The sequence below is a fragment of the Myotis nattereri genome (assembly GCF_964212035.1).
Source record: "Myotis nattereri genome assembly, chromosome: 10".
Lineage (NCBI taxonomy): Eukaryota > Metazoa > Chordata > Mammalia > Chiroptera > Vespertilionidae > Myotis > Myotis nattereri.
The window spans coordinates 48,820,967-48,841,811 of NC_138085.1; positions in this window are offsets into that span (position 1 = coordinate 48,820,967).

Consider the following 20,845-nt stretch of genomic DNA (forward strand, 5'->3'; position numbering starts at 1 on the left):
AATATCTTAATAAATAAAAAATATATTAAAAAAAAAGAAAAAAATAATTCTAGACCTCTACCACCTATATTCCAAAATATATTCTCTACAGAGTAAAGCTTTAGATATAAAAAATTATAATATGGCCGAACCAGTTTGGCTCAGTGGATAGAGCTTCGGCCTGCGGACTCAAGGGTCCCAGGTTCGATTCCGGTCAAGGGCATGTACCTTGATTGAGAGCACATCCCCAGTGGGGGGTGTGCAGGAGGCATCTGATCGATCTCTCTCATCGATGTTTCTAACTCTCTGTCCCTTTCCCTTCTTCTCTGTAAAAAATCAATAAAATATATAAAAAAATTATAATATGTAATTAGAAGAAAATATAAGAAAAAAATTATATAAACTTGTATAAGAAAGGCAGCTTATAAACTTACTAGAGGCCCGGTGCACAAAATTCGTGCACTGGGGGTTGGGGGTGTTCCCTCATCCCAGCATGTGCCCTCTCACAGTTTAGGACCTCTCAGGGGATGTAGCAGTGTGCCAAGTGGCAGGTGGCCAGGGAGGAGCCCAAATTGAGGCCAGGTGCCACGCCACTCACACTCATCCTGGCCCGCTGTACCTGCTGTCGTGGCACAGGAGTGCTGCCGCGGAGTCGGAAGAGGCTCCCACAGTGGCAGCTATGCTCGTCAGCATGAGCCCAGCTTCTGACTGACCGGCACTCCCCCTGTGGGAGCACACTGACCACCAGGGGGCAGCTCCTGCATTGAGAGTCTGCCCCCTGGTGGTCAGTGCACATCATAGCGACTGGTCGTTCTGGTCATTTCGCCGTAACGGTTGCTTAGGCTTTTATTATATAGACTAGAGGCCCGGTGCACAAAAATTTGTGCACTCGGGGGGCAAGGGGGGTCCCTCAGCCTGGCCTGTGCCCTCTTGCAGTCTGGGGCTCCTCGGGAGATAACGCCCTGCTGGCTTAGGCCTGTTCCCGGGTGGCAGAGGGCAGGCCCAATCCCTAGGTGCAGCCCCTGGTCGGGCTCAGAGCAGGGCCAATTGGGGAGTTGGGGCACCACCCCCTGTCATGCACAGAGCAGGGTGGATCGGGAGGTTGCAATGGCACCCTCAGTCATGCTCAGGGTAGGGCCGATTGGGGGGGTGGGGCACCGCCCACTGTCACACTCAAGGCAGAGTCGATGGGGAGGTTGCGGAGCCACTGCCTGTCACGCACAGAGCAGGGCCCATCAGGGGGGTTGGGGTTTCATACCCTGTCACGCACAGAGCAGGATCGATCAGGGGGTTGGGGCGCTGCCCCCTGTCACGCACAGAGCAGGGCCCATCAGGGGGTTGAGGAGCTCCCCCCGTCACTCACAGAGTAGGGCCGATAGGGGAGTTGGGGCACCGCCCCCTGTCACACACAGAGCAGGACGGATCAGGGGGTTGGGGCGCTGCCCTCTATCACCCACAGAGCAGGGCCAATCAGGGGGTTGGGCGCCGCCACTCTCACACTCAGGGCAGGGCCGATGGGGAGGTTATGGCTCTACCCTGTCACACACAGGGCAGGGCCTGTGGCGGGGGGGGCGGGGCGGGTTGGGGCGCCACACCCTGTCACACACAGAGCCGTAGTGCAATCAGGGGTTGGGGAGCTCCCCCATATCAGGCACAGAGCCGGCAGATAGGGAGATTGTGGCCCCGCCCCCTGTCACACACAGAGCCGCAGGGCAATCAGGGGGTTTGGGCGCTGCCCCCTGTCACGCTGATCCCGGTGCCAGGAGGCCTTGCGGCTCCGCTGATCCCGGTGCTGGGAGGCATATTACACTTTTACTATATAGGATAGAGGCCTGGTGCATGGGTGGAGCTGGCTGGTTTGCCCTGAAGGGTGTCCTGGATCAGGGTGGGAGTCCCCACTGGGGTGCCTGGCCAGTCTGGGTGAGGGCCTGAGGGCTGTTTTCAGGCTGGCAGGTGACTGAAGCTCCCAACCTGTCCTTTGTTTCTTTTTTTTTTTTTTTTATTCTGGGCCAGCTTTAGCTCTGGCTCCAGCTCTGAGGCCTCTGGTTCTGAAAGCAGGTATCTGGTTTGTTTGGGTTCTATAATCGAAACAATGTATAACTCCAGCTCTGAGATCCCGGCTCGCTGAAAGCAGGTTTCTGGGGTTTTGTTTAGCTTCTATATTTGTTACAATGTTTCAAACTGCAGGCTCAGAGGCTGGCAAGGCAGGCAGGGAATGTTGGTTTCCTCCGTCACTGAAGCAAGCAAGCCTCATGTTAGTTTCAAGCTGCCTGGCTGCCGGCCACCATCTTGGCTGGCAGTTAATTTGCATATCGCCCTGATTAGCCAATGGGAAGGGTAGTGGTCGTACTCTAATTACCATGTTTCTCTTTTATTAGATAGGATACCAGAAAGGCAAAGGCAACTCGGGAAAGTCAGAAGTCCAAATTAAAAAAGACAGACCTACCTGACTACACAAAAGGACAAACAATAACAAGGGAAAAGATGCAAAAGACATAATGAAAATGAGGACTGCAAAAAATATCTGCAACACATATGACAAGCAAAGAGTTAATATCATTACAAACAGATAAGAAAAAGACAAGTCAACCAAAAGCAAGGCCGACGAGGAACAAGCAATCCACAGGAAGGAATCCAAGTAGCCAACATATATATGAAAATAGTAGCCAGGAAAATAAAAATGAAAGTAACTATCAAACAGCATCCTGTGCTGGGAAGAAACTGTAGATATGGGCACTCTCAAATTTACCATAGTGTGTGTGTGTGTTACTATAGCCTTTTTGAACAATAATCCAGCAACATCTATAGAATTTTAAATACTAATAAGATGAAAATACAAGTAAACATATACTTAATCTTTTAATTTTATGTTTAAATTGTTCAAATCTATAGAAAAGTTGCAAAAATAGTACAATGAGCAGTCACCTACAGTCACCAATTGTTGACATTTTATTATATTTACTTTCTCTTTCTGTATTTCTCTCTATATATTGAATATGTAAATACTTTTTATTTTCAAGAATAAAAAATGTTTATTGATTTTTAAAAATATATTTTATTGATTTTTTACAGAAAGCAAGGGAGAGGGATAGAGAGTTAGAAACATCAATGAGAGAGAAACATCGATCAGCTGCCTCCTCCATACCCACTACTGGGATGTGCCTGCAACCAAGGTACATGCCCTTGACCAGAATCGAACCTGAGACCCTTCAGTCTGCAGGCTGATGCTCTATCCAGTGAGCCAAACTGGCTAGGGCAATAAAAAATGTTTAAATAAAAATATTTTAAACTTGAGATCTAGGTGTGTCAGTGTCAAATAAAAAAAATTAAATGGAGGGCAACCAGCTGGGGTACCTCCCCTGCAGTAGGAAGCTTTTCTGTAATAAAACTGCTTTTCCTAGAATAAATAAATAAATAAATAAATAAATAAATAAATAAATAAAAATTAATGGAATCAAGCTCTATGCTCTGCATAAAATAAACCCATTAAGACACATGATTCGCCCTGACTGGTTTGGCTCAGTGGATAGAGCGTCGGCCTGCAGACACAAGGGCCCCAGGTTCTATTCCGGTCAAGGGCATGTACCTTGGTTGCGGGCACATCCCCAGTAGGGGGTGTGCAGGAGGCAGCTGATCGATGTTTCTCACTCATCGATGTTTCTAACACTCTATCCTGCTCCCTTGTTCTCTGTAAAAAATCAATAAAATATATATTTTTTTAAAAAGACACATGGTTCTATTTTGGCAATGGCAACAAAACCCTATTAGGACAGGGAGTTTGCCTTATGCATAACTATATCTCCAGTGCCTAGAACACTGCCTAGTATATGGACACTTCTTAGTAAATATTTCCTGAATGAGTGAGTGAATTGAATGAGTGAGTAAATATGAAATTATTTGCATTTTTGTCTGTTTTCCATTCAATTGAATATCTAATTCAGGTGTCTTAGCTGAATAAAATTTCATTTATAAATATGTTCTGAAGTAAAAACTATGGATTCCTGCATGGTAATTTATGCTTATCAAAAATACTAAGTATTGTGCTCACTTTGGCAGCACATATGCTAAAATTGGAATGATACAGCGAAGGTTAGCATGGCCCTACCACAAGCATGACACACAAATTCATGAAGCATTCCATATTTTAAAAAAAAATTGTTCTAGGTTTGTTCATTCATCATTTATTCAGTCACCACTCAGTCCCCAAACATTTACTGAGTATAGTTCCATTCCCAGCAAGATATTTGCTATGCTCCTAAATTAGAAATACAAAAGACATAGCAGTGAGGTGGGGGAGCAAACAAGTAAACAAACAATTAAGATGCTCTGATGGATTTAACAAAACTAGATAGTATTATGAACACACAGGTTGAGAAACTAAACAAGCTTGGTCAATCAGGAAAGGCTGCTTAAGGGAAGTAATATTTACATTGCTTTTTAAGGGATGAGTAGGAATTAGGCAGATGAATGGCATCCTAGTCAGAGGAAGCAGCATTCATTCATTTATATGTTTATTCCAACATTTACAGCACTTACTGTGAGCCAGTCCATAGGCTCTAGAGATGTAGCAATGAACAAGACAAAAAAGTCTATGCCATCTTGTGGGGAGAGATTAATAAACAAGTAAACAAAAAAATGTATAAATGACAAGAAGGATGAGGGATGAGAGAGGGCCTGGGGTGGTATGTGCATCTTAGATAAGATGACTGAGGGAAGGACTAACAAAGGAGAAAACACTTGAACGAAGACCTGCATGAAGTAAGGGAGGGACTGTGAAGGAAGAGCAATAAGTGCAAAGGGCCCAGCCTATGGCTCAGTGGTTGAGTGAGATCACGGTTTGATTCCTGGTGAGGGCACATGCCCTAGTTGCAGGCTCAATCCCTAGTGGGGGGCATGCCGGAGGCAGCCAGTCAATGATTCTCTCTCATCATTAATGTTTCTATCTCTCTCTCCCTCTCCCTTCCTCTCTGAAATCAATATATATATACAATAAATATACATATATACATATGAAGGCCCTGAGGTGACCAGTGAAGCTAGAACTGAGTGAGTGGGAGAGCAAAGCAACAGGAGATAAAATCAGAGAGTTGTAGTGGGAGATCACGTAGAGCCTAGCCCTCAGCAACTGGTGACTTTGATGAGATCGCCAAGGAAATGAGGGTAGAGTTAGAAGTCTTAGAAGTGAGCAATATTTAAAGGTCTTGAAATACCAATATTTAGAGGTCTGAAAAAAGATAAAGACAGAGAAAAGGAAACTAAAATAGGAGCAAAACCAGGCATAAATGATGTTCTAGAAGTCTAGTGAGTACGTGTTTTAAATAAAGAAGCTATTTACTGTGCCAAAATATAGAATATTACTCAGGGAGCAGGGAGCAGATTCCGGATAGAGGGTGCAGAATCTGGGTAGAATGATGGCAGGAGAAAGTGGTCATAAGCAACTTTTTCAGTCAGATAACAACAATATTGACATGGAGGTCTTAAACATAAAGCGAGGCAAATGTAGAGCACTTTATCATCTTAAAATTACTTTTCCACACACCGGCTCAGTTGTCCCTCTAAGCCAGCAATTTTCAACCCGTGTGCCACAGCAGGCACACTGATGGCCAAAAGAATATTTATTTATTTATCATTGAATTCACTTGGATGACATTGTTTAATAAAATAGGTGTCAGAGGTACAATTCTACCACAAGAATTTTTTTTTTTTCTCCCAAGAATTTTAAAAACATGCAATACCTGACTATTTAGTTAGGGGCACTGACCTCTTTTCCCTTAGATTGTCAAATTGAAAAATGACCATGAAAAACAAGTAAACAAGTAAACAAATAAAAATTGACAACAGCCAACACAATAATAAACGTCCGGCGTGAATAAATAAAAATTATACCTTTTTTTTTTTTGGTCAGTACAGAAAAAAAAATAATATATTTCTTGGTGTGCTGCAGAAATTTAGTAATCACTTTATATGTGCCATGAGATGAAAAAGGTTGAATATCGCTGTTCTAACTAGTCCAATGAAGGACAGCCTTAATTTTCTTTGTCGGAAGGTGTTCAATTAACTTTATTAATTTGAATCCATTTTTAAGTTATCTAGCTATACAACCATGTTCAAATAATGATACTTTGCCTTATCTTTTAGAATATTTTCATATCGTAGAATGCATTGGCTAGAACTTCTAGCACAATATTACAGGAAAGTACCTGCAATTTACATCATAAGCCAGAGTTAATCTTCTTTGTATAGAAAAAGCTCCTACCAAACACAGAGAAAAAGACCAACAAGAGAAAAATGAACAAAGAATGTGAATAGACAGTTCAGAGAGAAGAAAATACAAACTTAAACATTTAAAAAAAATCTTCAGCCTTACATATAGTGAGAAAAATGCTTAGATTGTCAAATGACAAGAAGTTTGTTAACACTGTGTGTTGCAAGGCTGTGGGAAAACAGGTGCCCTCATTTACTGCTGACGGGAATGTAAATCAATTCAATCCCTATAGAGGGCAAGTTGGCAACATCTATCAAAACAACAAATGCATATACCCTTTGACCCAGCAATACCAACCTTAGGAATTTACCCTTGGGATATACTTGCACATGTGTTAATTGACCTATGTACAAGATTATTCATTGCAGCATTGTTTGTAATAGAAAACAAAAAGGAAACAATCCAAATGTCTATCAATAAGGAACTGGTTAAATAAATTATAATATATCCATGAAATGGAATACTATGCTGCCAAGAAAGAATGATGAGCTAATGATACAGAAATATCTTTAGGACATATATACTAACTGAAAAAAAAAAGGTGAAGAACTGTGTGTATGATATGGGTATGCTACCTTTTGTGGAGGAAAAGGGGCAAAATAAGAGCATATATTTTTATTTGTATATTCACAAAGAAATTCTGGAATAATACAAAAGTACTTATAATGGATTACCTTTGGTAGTCTAGGTGTGAGCCAATGGGAGACAGGAATGGGAAAAATTAACTGAACCTGCTTATTTAAAAAAAAAAAAATGTTTGAACTGTGAGAGAACAGACTGATGGTTGCCAGAGGGGAGAGGCATTAGGGGGGTGGCTGAGTGAAAAAGGTGAAAGGATTAAGAACTACAAATTGGTAGTTACAAAATAGTCATGAAGATGTAAAGTACAGCATAGGAAATATAGTCAATAATATTGTAATAGCTATGTAAGATGCCAGGTGAGTATGTACTTGAAATATTGGGGGACCACTTTGCAAAGTATATGAATATCTAACCACTATACTGTACACCTAAAACTAAAACAAAGTACTATTGAAAGTAAACTTTAATTGAAAAATAAAATATTTTTGAATAAAATAAATTTTTGAACTGTGAGAATTTATTATCTATTGAAAAAAAAGTGGGGAAAACATGTAAATGAGTTACATACTCAGCATTTAAAAATGTAAATCAATTTTTAATTGGCTATTTTAGGTCCTTTTTAAATTGCTAACGGCATGGTGAAGTGGCTGGACATGTTCACAGGTACTCACGTCAGCTGTTGTGTACATATATCTGTAGCTTTCTGCTTTGAGGCTGGAAGACCTGGATAAGCTGGATTAAATACTGCCTGTGGCCTTAGGCAAGATCCTTAACTACCACCTAGGGTTTTCCTGAGGATTGAATGAGGGAGATAATGTACAGGTTTTAGTTCAGAGCCTGGCATGTGCCAAGGGGAAAAGCGTTTCCATGTTTTCTGAGAGTTGGTACTTGCTTCTCCCTTCTCCCAAAGCACCTGTTACCCACTTCCTGTCAAAGCTCTCCTGCTCTGTGCTAGCAGTTTGTTTGCAAGTCTGATCCCTTGAAGGCAGACACCCCATCTCAGTGAACTGAGTCCCCATAGTGCCCAAACACATTGTCTGGCATGTAGTAGACTGTAATGGGCACACAATGAATATGTGTTCCTTCATCCTACAAAGATCTGTGAAGCACCTACTATTTGGGCAGGTACTGTTCTTGCTGCTGAGCATTAAAGAGACATGTGGTCCTGTTAGCAAAAGATAAAGACATTAAAAGATACTTGATTGCAGTGGGATGAGTGAGAAGAAGGAATAGTATCGAAAGTACAATGAGACCTTACAGGGAGAGGCTAACCTGGGAGTCTCCCTTAGGAACTGACTTTTAGAGAATTAAAAATAAATCTAATTTAGTTGCCAATATTATGAAGGAAACATTGCAGGCAGAGGGAACTGCCTCCCCAAAGGAAAGGGTTTTATGTCCTTGGGGAGCCAAAAGGCCAGCAGACCCTTAAGGAGCAAGGAGGAGAGAAATCTCTGCAGTGGCCCTGGAGGTAAACTTAATAAAACTTAACACTTGTAGGCTTGATACTTGGGGGGTGAGGGGGGTGTGGAGGAGAATGGTTGAAAAAGGTGAAGGGATTTAGAAGTACAAACTAGCAGTTATAAAAATAGTCACAGGAAACAACCTAACTGCCCATCAGCAGATGAATGGGTTAAAAAACTGTGGCACTTCTATACAATGGAATACTATGCAGCTATAAAAAAGAAAGAACTCTTACCATTTGCAACGGCCTGGATAGACCTAGAGAGCATTATGCTACACGAAATAAGCCAGTCAGAGAAAGATAGGTATCACATGATCTCACTCATATGTGGAATCTAATGAACAACATAAATTGATGAACAATCAGGTCGGGGGCAGGCTGGCCGGACCTCACCCGTGCACGAATTTGTGCACCGGGCCTCTAGTAATATTATAATTATACTAGAGGCCCGGTGCACAAAAATTTGTGCACTCGAGGGGGAAGGGGGGGGTCCCTCAGCCTGGCCTGTGCCCTCTGGCAGTCTGGGACCCCTGAGGAGATAACGCCCTGCTGGCTTAGGCCTGCTCCCGGGTGGCAGAGGGCAGGCCCAATCCCTAGGTGCAGCCCCTGGTCAGGCTCAGAGCAGGGCCAATTGGAGAGTTGGGACTCCGCCCCCTGTCATGCACAGAGCAGGGCGGATCGGGAGGTTGCGATGTCACACTCAGTCACGCTCAGAGTAGGGCCGATTGGGGGGTTGGGGCACCGCCCGCTGTCACACTCAAGGTAGGGTCGATGGGGAGGTTGCGGCACCACCGACTGTCATACACAGAGCAGGGCCCATCAGGCGGGTTGGGGCTCCTTACCCTGTCATGCACAGAACAGGGTTGATCAGGGGGTTGGGGAGCTCCCCCCTGTCACGCACAGAGCAGGGCCCATCAGGGGGTTGAGGAGTTCCGCCAGTCACTCACAGAGTAGGGCCGATCAGGGGGTTGGGGCGCCGCCACTCTCACACTCAGGGCAGGGCCAATGGGGAGGTTATGGCTCTACCCTGTCACACACAGAGCAGGGCCCGTGGGGGTGGGGGTTGGGGCGCCGCACCCTGTCACACACAGAGCCGCAGGGCCATCAGGGGGTTGGGGAGCTCCCCCGTATCAGGCACAGAGCAGGGCTGATCAGGAGGTTGGGGCGCCTTCCCCTGTCAGGAACAGAGCAGGGTGGATAGGGAGGTTGTGGCCCCGCCCCCTGTCACACACAGAGCCGCAGGGCAATCAGGGGGTTTGGGCGCTGCCCCCTGTCACACTGATCCTGGTGCCGGGAGGCCTCACGGCTCCGCTGATCCTGGTGCTGGGAGGCATATTACACTTTTACTATCTAGGATAGAGGCCTGGTGCATGGGTGGGGGCTGGCTGGTTTGCCCTGAAGGGTGTCCTGGATCAGGGTGGGGGTCCCCACTGGGGTGCCTGGCCAGCCTGGGTGAGGGGATGATGGCTGTTTGCAGTTGGTCACACGCCTTTCAGGGTGGGGGTCCCCACTGGGGTGCCTGGCCAGCCTGGATGAGGGGATGATGGCTGTTTGCAGCTGGTCACACACCCTTCAGAGTGGGGGTCCCCACTGGGGTGCCTGGCCAGTCTGGGTGAGGGGCTGAGGGCTGTTTTCAGGCTGGCAGGTGACAGAAGCTCACAACTGCTCCTTTTTTTCTTTTTTTTTTTATTCTGGGCCAGCTTTAGCTCTGGCTCCAGCTCTGAGGCCTCTGGTTCTGAAAGCAGGTATCTGGTTTGTTCAAAACAATGTATAACTCCAGCTCTGAGATCCCGGCTCGCTGAAAGCTGGTTTCTGGGGTTTTGTTTAGCTTCTATATTTGTTACAATGTTTCAAACTGCAGGCTCAGAGGCCTGCAAGTTAGGCAGAGAACGTTGGTTTCCTCTGTCACTGAAGCAAGCAAGCCTCATGATAGTTTCAAGCTGCCTGGCTGCCAGCCGCCATCTTGGCTGGCAGTTAATTTGCATATCGCCCTGATTAGCCAATGGGAAGGGTAGTGGTCGTACTCTAATTACCATGTTTCTCTTTTATTCGATAGGATAATGTCAGATGGGTAGTAAATTTATCAGGGTTATAACTATGCTGTACCCCTGAAAGTAATATAATATTGTATTTTTCAACTGTAATTGAAAAATAAAACAAAACCATAAAAGAACAATGAGGCACCGCTGGCATAGCTCAGTGGTTAAGCATCAACCTATGAACCTGGATGCCAGCCAATCAATGATTTTTTCTCATCTATGTCTGTCTCCTCTCCCTTCCTCTCTGAAATCAATAAAAAAAATATTTTTAAAAAAAGAACAATGAGCCGAAACCGGTTTGGCTCAGTGGATAGAGCGTCAGCCTGCGGACTGAAAGGTCCCAGGTTCGATTCCGGCCAAGGGCATGTACCTGGGTTGCGGGCACATCCCCAGTAGGAGGTGTGCAGGAGGCAGCTAATCGATGTTTCTCTCTCATCGATGTTTCTAACTCTCTATCTCTCTCCCTTCCTCTCTGTAAAAAATCAATAAAATATATTTAAAAAAAAAAAAAGAACAATGAGTTTCCATTGAAGGATTTTAGGCAGAAGATAGAATTGATTAGATTTTCATTGCTTAAAATCTTTCTGGCTGCTATGCAAAGATGAAGGGGCTTTTGTAACTGTTGAGGATAATGATAGTGACAAAGTGTTAAATGATTGCATAGAGTATGTGCCCTGACCGGGAATCAAACCATGACCTCCTGGTTCATAGGTCCACATTCAACTCAAACAACAATTCATCACCAATTATATTCAAATTTGTGTTACAAATTTACTTGGTTTGCACATCCTTTTATACTTCACTGAAACTGTATCCTCTCTATTTTTATTTTTTGTAACACATTTTTATTGATTTCAGAGAAGAAGGAAGAGGGAGAGAGAGATAGAAACATCAATGATGAGAGAGAATCATTGATCAGCTGCCTCCTGCATGCCCTCTACTGGGGATTGAGCCCCAAACCTGGGCATGTGCCCTGACTGTAAATGAAACTGTGACCTCCTGGTTCAGGGGTCCATGCTCAACCATTGAACCACGCTGGCCGGCTCGTATCCTCTTTGACTTTACCTCATCTAGGAATTCACAGATTTCTTCAAGCTGCAGATTATTAACCACTTTTAGGAAGGTTATCCCTTACATAAATCCTATTGCCTGTTGGTATAATTTTACTGTAGAGAGTAATCAAATCTTGGGACTCTGGGGAGACCATATCTGCCCCCACATGTAGCAGGCCTCATAGTCTTCATTCTACCATACCCAACTGCCCAATACTACTCCCTGCTACCACCTCACGAAATTATTCTACTACGAAAAGCCTCAGAGAACTTTATAAGAAAAATAAGCAAGTGCATAGCTCTGGCAGAGGAGCAAAAACAAATATGGGAACTGAGGAATGTCTATCTAATTTGTGTGATTTTTACAGTAACTCTTTGGCTGCCTTCATCATCTAGAAATCAGTTTGGGAAACAGTTCTGAAAGTGGTAATCTTGGAATTGTATTGTCATTAGGGAGTTTCTATTCTAATAAGAGCTATCTGTATACTTGGCCAAAGTTAATAGAATTCAAATGAGGCGTCTGCCCCTCCATCAGAGGGCAGATGCCACACCCAGGCGCAGCTTTCACTCTGCCGGACCGGTTTGGCTCAGTGGATAGAGCATCGGCCTGTGGACCCAAGGGTCCCAGGTTCGATTCCTGTCGAGGGCATGTACTTTGGTTGCGGGCACATCCCCAGTAGGGGGCGTGCAGGAGGCAGCTGGTCAATCTCTCTCATCGATGTTTCTAACTCTATCCTTCTCCCTTCTTCTCTATAAAAAAATCAATAAAATATTAAAAAAATATACCTTTAAAAAAAAAAGAATTCAAATGATATAACAACAGATTCCATTTTGCTTACCAAAATAAAAATAACAACACTAGCCGAAACCGGTTTGGCTCAGTGGATAGAGCGTCGGCCTGTGGACTGAGAGGTCCCGGGTTCGATTCCGGTCAAGGGCATGTACCTGGGTTGCGGTCATATCCCCAGTGGGAGATGTGCAGGAGGCAGCTGATTGATGATTCTCTCTCATCGATGTTTCTAACTCTCTATCTCTCTCCCTTCCTCTCTGTAAAAAATCAATAAAATATATATTAAAAAAAATAACACTAATACACAATTTAAAATCTGTAATTACTTTTATTCTGTCTTCATCTTGTAAATAATTTGACATTATTGCTGATATAGGTGCTAAGTAATAAAATTTTGAATGTCTCTTTAGAAGACTGTGACTTTAGGGGAAAAGTATCTTTTTTTTCCTTCCTGTGGCATTCTAAAAAAGAGGAAAAGGCATTGTTTGATACTATAATTAATGCTGTAGATATCAAATGAGGCACTTCAAGCTGTGTGAATCTGAATGAGTAAAAATTCTAAAGCCAACAAACAAGATTTTAAATGTCTTATTAAAACACATTTCCTCACCAGAGGGAAAGACTGTAAACACCATCTGAAAATGAATCTCAGACCTGGAATCTCCTTTCAGAGTGACTTGATGACTTTGATAAGCTCCCTCTGTGATAAAATTATTCTTTACTCTGAGGGGTAACTATCTGATAATTATATAGAAGTCAATTTTTAAAAAAATATCTTTTTATTGATTTCAGAGAGGAAGGAAGAGAGAGTGAGAGATAGAAATATCAATGATGAGAGAGAATCATTGATTGGCTGCCTCCTGCATGCCCCCCACTGGGGATCGAGCCCACAACCTGGGCATTTGCCCTTGGCTAGAATCGAACCCGGGACCCTTCAGTCCTCAGGTTGACTCTCTATCCACTGAGCCAAACCAGCTAGAGCTAGAAGTCAACTTTTTTAAACCTAGGGAAACACTTAATTTTGAACAAGTGACAAGCAGTATACCTCACTAATTTATAAAAGCCAATTTGTCAAAAAAAAACAAAACACAATTTTCATGGTTACAATTTATTAATCAAATAAAAGATGAGTCAAGAGAACAGTGTGTCTTTGGAATACCTGAGAGTGCCTGGTACCAAGGATTGTACACAGATTCAGGAAACACCTGGTGAGTGATTAATAATAATAGTGATGATGATAATAATATGTATGGAGTGCTTATCATGTGGTAGGGACTTTGAAGCAAGCTTTACAAGTATTACATGTATAACTACCAAATCACACAATGACCCTAGGAAGTAGGTCCTGTTGTTATCCTCATTTTACAGATGGCGAGGTTGGGTCACAAAGAATATGGGGAACTTGAACAAAATCACAGAGCTAGGAGGTGATGGAGCTGGGATTCAAAATCAGACATCTGCCCCTAGAGTCTTTAATCACTGCTGCTTCTTAAATATGGGATGATGAAAGTTGAGGTTTTCAAGTGGCAGGCCATAACCCATCACTTTAATGGCTCTTTTAAAAATTAAACAGAACAGAATGGAAGAGAAAATATCCAGACTGCACGGCAGCAAAGGTAAGTAATGTTTCATGAAACGACTGTCATTTATGTGTAGACACATAAACAATCTACTGCACAGTAGCAAATGAAAAAGTACATTACAAAGCCTGATTCACAGATGTGCAACTAACAGAATCAGTTTTCCAAAAAGGGAAGATATCACAGCTATCTTATTTTTCCTGCAAAATTAAACCTAAAAATGCATCAGTTCAACTTATTATTTTTCCAGCTCAAAAAACCACACATTTACCTCACAGTTTATGTGGGTCAGCAGATTAGTCATTTATGTGTAGACAAGTACATGTGGACTGGGTCACAATGTAAAATTTTTACTGTGGGTTGAGGTAAAAAAGAAATATTTGCAAGCCTACTAACCTAAAATATGGTTGATATAGATATATTTTTAAATAATAAGATATATATTATTTATGTTTTTTAATCAATCAGAGAGGGAGCAAGAAATAGAAACATCAATGATGAGAAAGAATCATTGATCAGCTGCTTCCCACACGCCCCACAATGGGGATGGGGCCAGCAACCTGGGTATGTGCCCTGACCGGGAATCAAACCATGACCTCCTGGTTCATAGGTCCACACTCAACCACTGAACCACGCTGGCCAGGCTCAGACATCTTTTTTGGGGTTGGTTTGACCTGTAAGTTCATGAATCATAGTTCAATATTTTATGAGTTACAAGAGGATTTCCAGAGGGAATCTGAAAATTATACAGGATTTTCCTCTGTGGAAAGCACAGAGAACATTGTTTCTGACATTTCTGACATTCTAAGTGACAAGATTTCTCCAAACAGATGTAGCATATAATAGTATACAGTATATTTTTACATTGCTTTGGACAACAGTTCTCTATGTGATACGATTCTAAGTGGCTGGTTGCACAGATTTTTCTCATTGTACAGATTGTGTAAAATGAGATCCTTTTCAGCATATGTTTTAAAATAAGAGTCTCCTTTCTTCCAATAGGAAATTCTTTTTTTTTTTCTTAATCCTCACTGGAGGACAGACTTTTATTGATTTTAGAGAAAGTGGAAGGGAGAGGAAGAGAGAGAGAGAAACATTGATCGGTGGCCTCCCCCACGGAGATCCCAAAACCTGGGAATTTGGTTCTGACTTAAATTCGAACCTGTGACCTTTCAGTGTATAGGACTACGCTCCAACCAACTGAGCCACACCAGCCAGAGTTATATTTGCCTTTTTGGAAAATAGCAACACTCCACCAAGCTAGCCTTTTCTGATCTCTTTCAGGCCTAAAATGAGTACCTGAATCACTCTTGATTTGTTGTTGTATTTATTTGCATATGCTTTTTAGAGACAGAGGAAGGGAGAGAGAGAGAAACATCTATTCGTTGTTCCACCCATCTAGCACTCATAGGCTGTCTCCTGCATGTGGGAGACATGAGCAGGGGTTGAACTAAAACCTTGGCGCATCAGGACAATGCAGCACCCAATTAAGCTACCCGGTCAGGGCTGTTTTGCTTTGTTTTTAAGAGTAAGGATTTAGCCATGCCGATGTTGCTCAGTGGTTGAGCATCAACCGATGAACCAGGAAGTCACAATTCGATTTACCATCAGGGCACATGCCCAGGTTGCAAGCTCTATCCCAGTAGAGGCGTACAGGAGGCAGCCAATCAAATCTTTGCCTCTCCCTTCTTCTCTGAAACCAATACAAAGATATTGTTTTTTACAAAGGGTAAGAATTTATCAGCTCTACCTTGTGTATAACACTCACAAATTATTCATCTAATAATTCAACAAATATTTCTTGAACACCTAATCTATAGGTAAGCGCCATAGGTAACTTAATGAAATACAAAGACATAAACTGCAGAATTACTGCTCTTCAGAAGTTTATCACTTGATTGGGAAGGGGAGGTGTACAGCTGACGAAACACCAAGTTCTGACAATTCTACCCCTTTAACATTTCTTGAATCCTCCCACTTCCTGCCATTTTCAAAGCCACTATATTAGTTCAAGCCACCACCAGCTTTTCCTTGGTTTCCTCTAACAAATCTCCTCGTCCCCAGATCTGTTTTTCAGTGTGCTTTCTAAAACGCTAATATAATCACTTCCTTTCCTAAAATCTTTTAACGACTCACTTTTTTAAAAAACATTTATTTATTATTATTATTTTTGTTGTTGTTGTTGTTAATCCTCACCTGAAGATATTTTTTCATTGATTTTTAAAGAGTGGAACGGAGGGGGAGAGACAGAGAAAGAAATATCAATGTGAGAGAGACACATTGATTGGTTGCCTCCCACACGCACCCTGACCAGGGCCAGGGATCAAGCCTGCAACCAAGTATGTGCCCTGGACTGGAATTGAACCCGGAACCCTCCAGTCTGCAGGCTGACACTCTATCCACTGAGCCAAATGGGCTAGAGCATGACTCACAATTGTCCTTAGGATAAAGTCTAAATTGTCCAAGTGGCTGAATTGGACTTCGCTTCTCTCCTTTGTCGTATCTTTAGCCACTTGCTTTCTTCAGACATGTTTTTCAGCCATTCTGAGTTCCTTTCAGAGTCCCTAATTTACCATGCTTAACTTTCTTCACGTTATTCTCCCTGCTTGGAATGTCATCTGTAAATGTGTGCTCATTAATTCCTTTATTCACTCAGAGCATCTTTTTTTTTTTTTAAATATATTTTATTGACTTTTTACAGAGAGGAAGGGAGAGAGATAGAGAGTTAGAAACATCGATGAGAGAGAAACATCGGTCAGCTGCCTCCTGCACATCTCCTACTGGGGATGTGCCCGCAACCCAGGTACATGCCCTTGACCGGAATCGAACCTGGGACCTTTCAGTCCGCAGGCCGACGCTCTATCCACTGAGCCAAACCGGTTTCGGCAGAGCATCTTTTATTAAGGGTGTCTATGTGTCCAGCCCAGTACACATCCTGAAATATCCCGTTGTAGTCAGGAGCTGGAGTGTAAGCGGGCCATTACACTGCAGTGGTCAAGTGCCCGGACGGATGAAGACATAGGAACTGTGGGGGTCGTAGATAAACCCAACCTAGAAATCAGTGAAGGTGCTGGAGGGAGGAAGAGAGTGAAGAGTAGTCTGGATTGAGGAAGCAGCATGTGCAAAGGATTGACAATTAGTGTGGCCTGAGTGGACGATGTGTAAACCCCAGAGCATGAGCAAGACCGGGAGGCATGGCCCAGTCACCGAGTGCCTTTTACATGATGTGCGAGGCCCTAGCAGCTAGGGAGTTGGGGTTTCTTTTCTTGTGAAGTAATGGGGAGCCACTGAAGGGTTTTTTAAAAGTGGAAGGGAGGGATAGGGAGTTGGAGAGGAGAAGGAAGAATAGCATGGTCACATTTGTTTTTAAAATCAATACTAGTAGCATTGCTAGTAAAGGAGGCAATTTGTCACAAATTGCTTAAATAAGCAAGCACAGTCCTGAATTAGGGGGGGAAATCACCCCAAAAATTTCAGGGCTGCCTTACGAAGCTGAGGCCATTTACTAGCATGCTAACGAAGTTTAAATTGCATAAATACATGCTAGTTTAAATTTCTCCTATTTTAATAAACTCAGGAATATGAGTCTTTGAGGGCAGGACTTCTGCCTGACTTGTTCCCTATCATATCTTCACCACCTATAATAGAATCTAGTATGGAGTAGATTATCAATAAATATTTTTGACCAAGTGACTCTGAAATGTCTTCAAATACCTCTTCCAATATTGTTCGATGAAAATAACGCCCTGGTATTTAAAAAAAGCCAACAATGCAACTAAATTAACCCCCACTTATTAAATATAACATGTTCAAATTTATGAAAGTGTGTGATTACTCAGAAACTATTATAGATCCAATTACAGGAAAAAATCATGTCTTAAGAAAATATTTTTTTATCATTTGGTCTTTTTCTGTCAAGAGAAATAAAAGGTTTTTCTTATAATTGTATCCTCAGTCCCAACACACTACATGTCACATGACAGAACTCAAAGTATTAGTTAAATAAGTGAATATCTGAATAAGTATAGAGAATGCTTCCTTAAGGCAAACACATTGGCAAAATCCCTAATAAAAAAGTTTCTGTATTTCTATGTATCTGCTCTAATCTTCAAAAGAAAGGAACACACGGAAAGCACCTTAGAGCCTTAACTGGTTTGGCTCAGTGGATAGAGCATCGGCCTGAGGACTGAAGTGTCCCAGGTTCGATTCTGGTTAAGGGCATGTACCTTGGTTGCACACACATCCCCAGTAGGGGGTGTGCAGGAGACAGCTGGTCGATGTTTCTCTCTCATCAATGTTCCTAACTCTCTATCCCTCTTCCTCTCCCTTCCTCTCTGTAAAAATCAATAAAATGTATTTTTTAAAAAAAGCACCTTAGAAACCTTCTAACAGTTGGATCACTTCAGAGATGGTGAAGAGCTCTGCCGTCTTATTAAGGGCAGAAGGAGTAGGAGAATCCAGATCTGCTTTCAGACATTTTTCACTGTCCCACTTAGCAACTCCAACTTTTTTTAAAAAGTGGCAACATTCATAAGAATATTATTTGATCCTGTGAAACCCACTTTGTTTGTACAGTTCAAATGTATCTCTCTCCACTGCAGAGTTACTACAGAGCTATATATCTTCTGTAGCAGCAGAATTTGGAACATAGTTGTGGAATTCATAAATGAAGGCATTTTTTGTCCTTCAAGTAATGTTTGTATGCTTTTCTGTGTGTCAGTTATTTCCACAGTATAAGTTGTTTGGCTACAGTCTTCAACAGCCAATGAAGTTTATGTTGTACATGAGACCTTCGGGATTTCATGTTCTCTGGGGCCAACAAAAGCAAATTCTCTTATGCCCTCCTACCAAGAACCTCCTTATGACATTCTGACAGATGCCTTCTCAGATCTGCATGAGTTTCTACTTCCCCCTCTAGTTTCCAAGACAGGCAAAGTTTGCCTCGGAAGCCCCATTTGGTCTCTCTTCCCTCACTGGTCCTCTTTCTGTCTCTTCAGGTCTCATTAGTGGTCCTGTTTTCTTCCCCTAGCCACCCTGATTTCATAAGAAATATACTTGCAGAGTTCTCATCCCCACTACAGTGAAAATGCCTGAAATCACTCTCCACACCCCACACCGTTCATTTGCGAGAAAAAGCAGAAGGGAGAAATAACACCTGCCCCTGTCTGCAGTTCTAGTCTTGAAAGGCAGAGATTACATTATATAGGCACAAAATCTTATTATTTGTATATTTTTTGAAGAGCTCACAGTCAAGAAAAATGTTGTGATCTTTTTTGTTGTTGTTGTTAATCCACATCAGAGGACATTTTTTCCATTAACTTTTAGAAAGAGTGGAAGAGAGGGGGAGAGACAGAGAAAGGGAAACATCGATGTGAGACATCAATTGGTTGCCCCCTGAACGCATCTCGACCAGGGCTGGGGATCAAGCCTGCAACCGAGGTACATGCCCTTGGCCAGTGTAGAACCTGTGGCTCCTCAGTCCTTGGGCTGACGCTCCAGTCACTGAGCCAAACCAGCTAGGGCGACTCTCGTGTGATTTTAATAGCAAATATTTATAGCTTTAATAGGGAACAAACAGGTACTGTTCATATATTGTGATATGTAAATTGATACAATCTTTTTAGGGGACACCTTGGCAGTACCTACCACAATAATCTATATATATAAAAGGCAAGTATGCAAAGTGTCCCCTCAGGAGTTCGACCGGGAGACTGGGAGTTCTATCGTTCACTATGACGTGCGCTGACCACCAGGGGGCGGTGCGGAACATGGCGGGTGACCAGCAGCAGTGGTGGCACACAGGCTGCGAGGGAAGGAGGAGGCAGAGTTGGGGAGGTGGGGAACTTGATCGGCCCTGATTGCTGGCCAGGCCTACGGACCCTACCTGTGCACGAATTTCGTTCACCAGGCCTCTAGTAAATATATATGGCCTTTGACAAAGTAATTGCACTTTTAGGGTGTTAACCTAAGATATATTCACATATGTGTCTAAAGATAAATGTATGGGGTGTTCACTGAAGTATTCGTCATGAGAGAAAACCAGAAATAGCCCAATTGTCCTCAGTAGGGAAATGGTTGAATGATTTATACCATAAATTTTATGGTACTGAGATGGGGAAAGCTATGGGACTGGTATAAGGTTGAGGTGGATTTATACATTCTGATCTGTTAAGTAAAGAATAAGTCACTGAACAATATGTATAGTATGATGTCATATATATTGAACAAAACACATAGCAAACATATTTGTAAATCGATAGAAAATACATCAAAGCATACAGACCACACCCTAAAAGATGATTATCTCTAGACAGGGACAGGAAATGGGGAAGGCATAAGAAAGGGATTTTTATTTTTAACTGCAGATAATTCTTTCTCTATTGTTTGAATTATTTACAGTGATCATGTATTGCTTTTTTAAAAATATATTTTCTTGATTTTTTACACAGAGGAAGGGAGAGGAAGGGAGAGGGATAGAGAGTTAGAAACATCAATGAGAGAGAAACATCAATCAGCTGCCTCCTGCACAACCCCTACTGGGGATGTGCCTGCAACCAAGGTACATGCCCTTGACCGGAATCGAACCTGGGACCCTTCAGTCTTCAGGCCGATGCTTTATCCACTGAGCCAAACTGGTTAGGGCCATGAATTGTTTTTTAAATTTAAAAACAATTTTAGAAAATTTTGGAACACTTCCCAAATTTGCATGCCATCCTTACCCAGCGGCCATGCCCATCTTATCTATATCGCTCCAATTTTAGTATATAGGGTGTCCAAAAAAAATGTATACACACACTGAATAATTATAAAGGCAGTGTTTATTAAAGTACATTTCATTTTCAAAATTGAGCTATCAGCTGTTAAAATATGCATACATTTTTGGGGGAGACACACTGTATGTGCTGCTGAAGTGAGCACTAAAAATAACTTACAAAAATAGAAATAAGTGCCTGGCCGGTGTGGCTCAGTTGGTTGAGCATTGCCCCTGCACTGAACGGTTGCTGGTTTGATTCTGGGTCAGGGTACATGTCCAGGTTGTGGGAAGCAGGGGAAGGGGAAACTGATTGATGTTTTTCTCATATGGATGTCTCTCTCT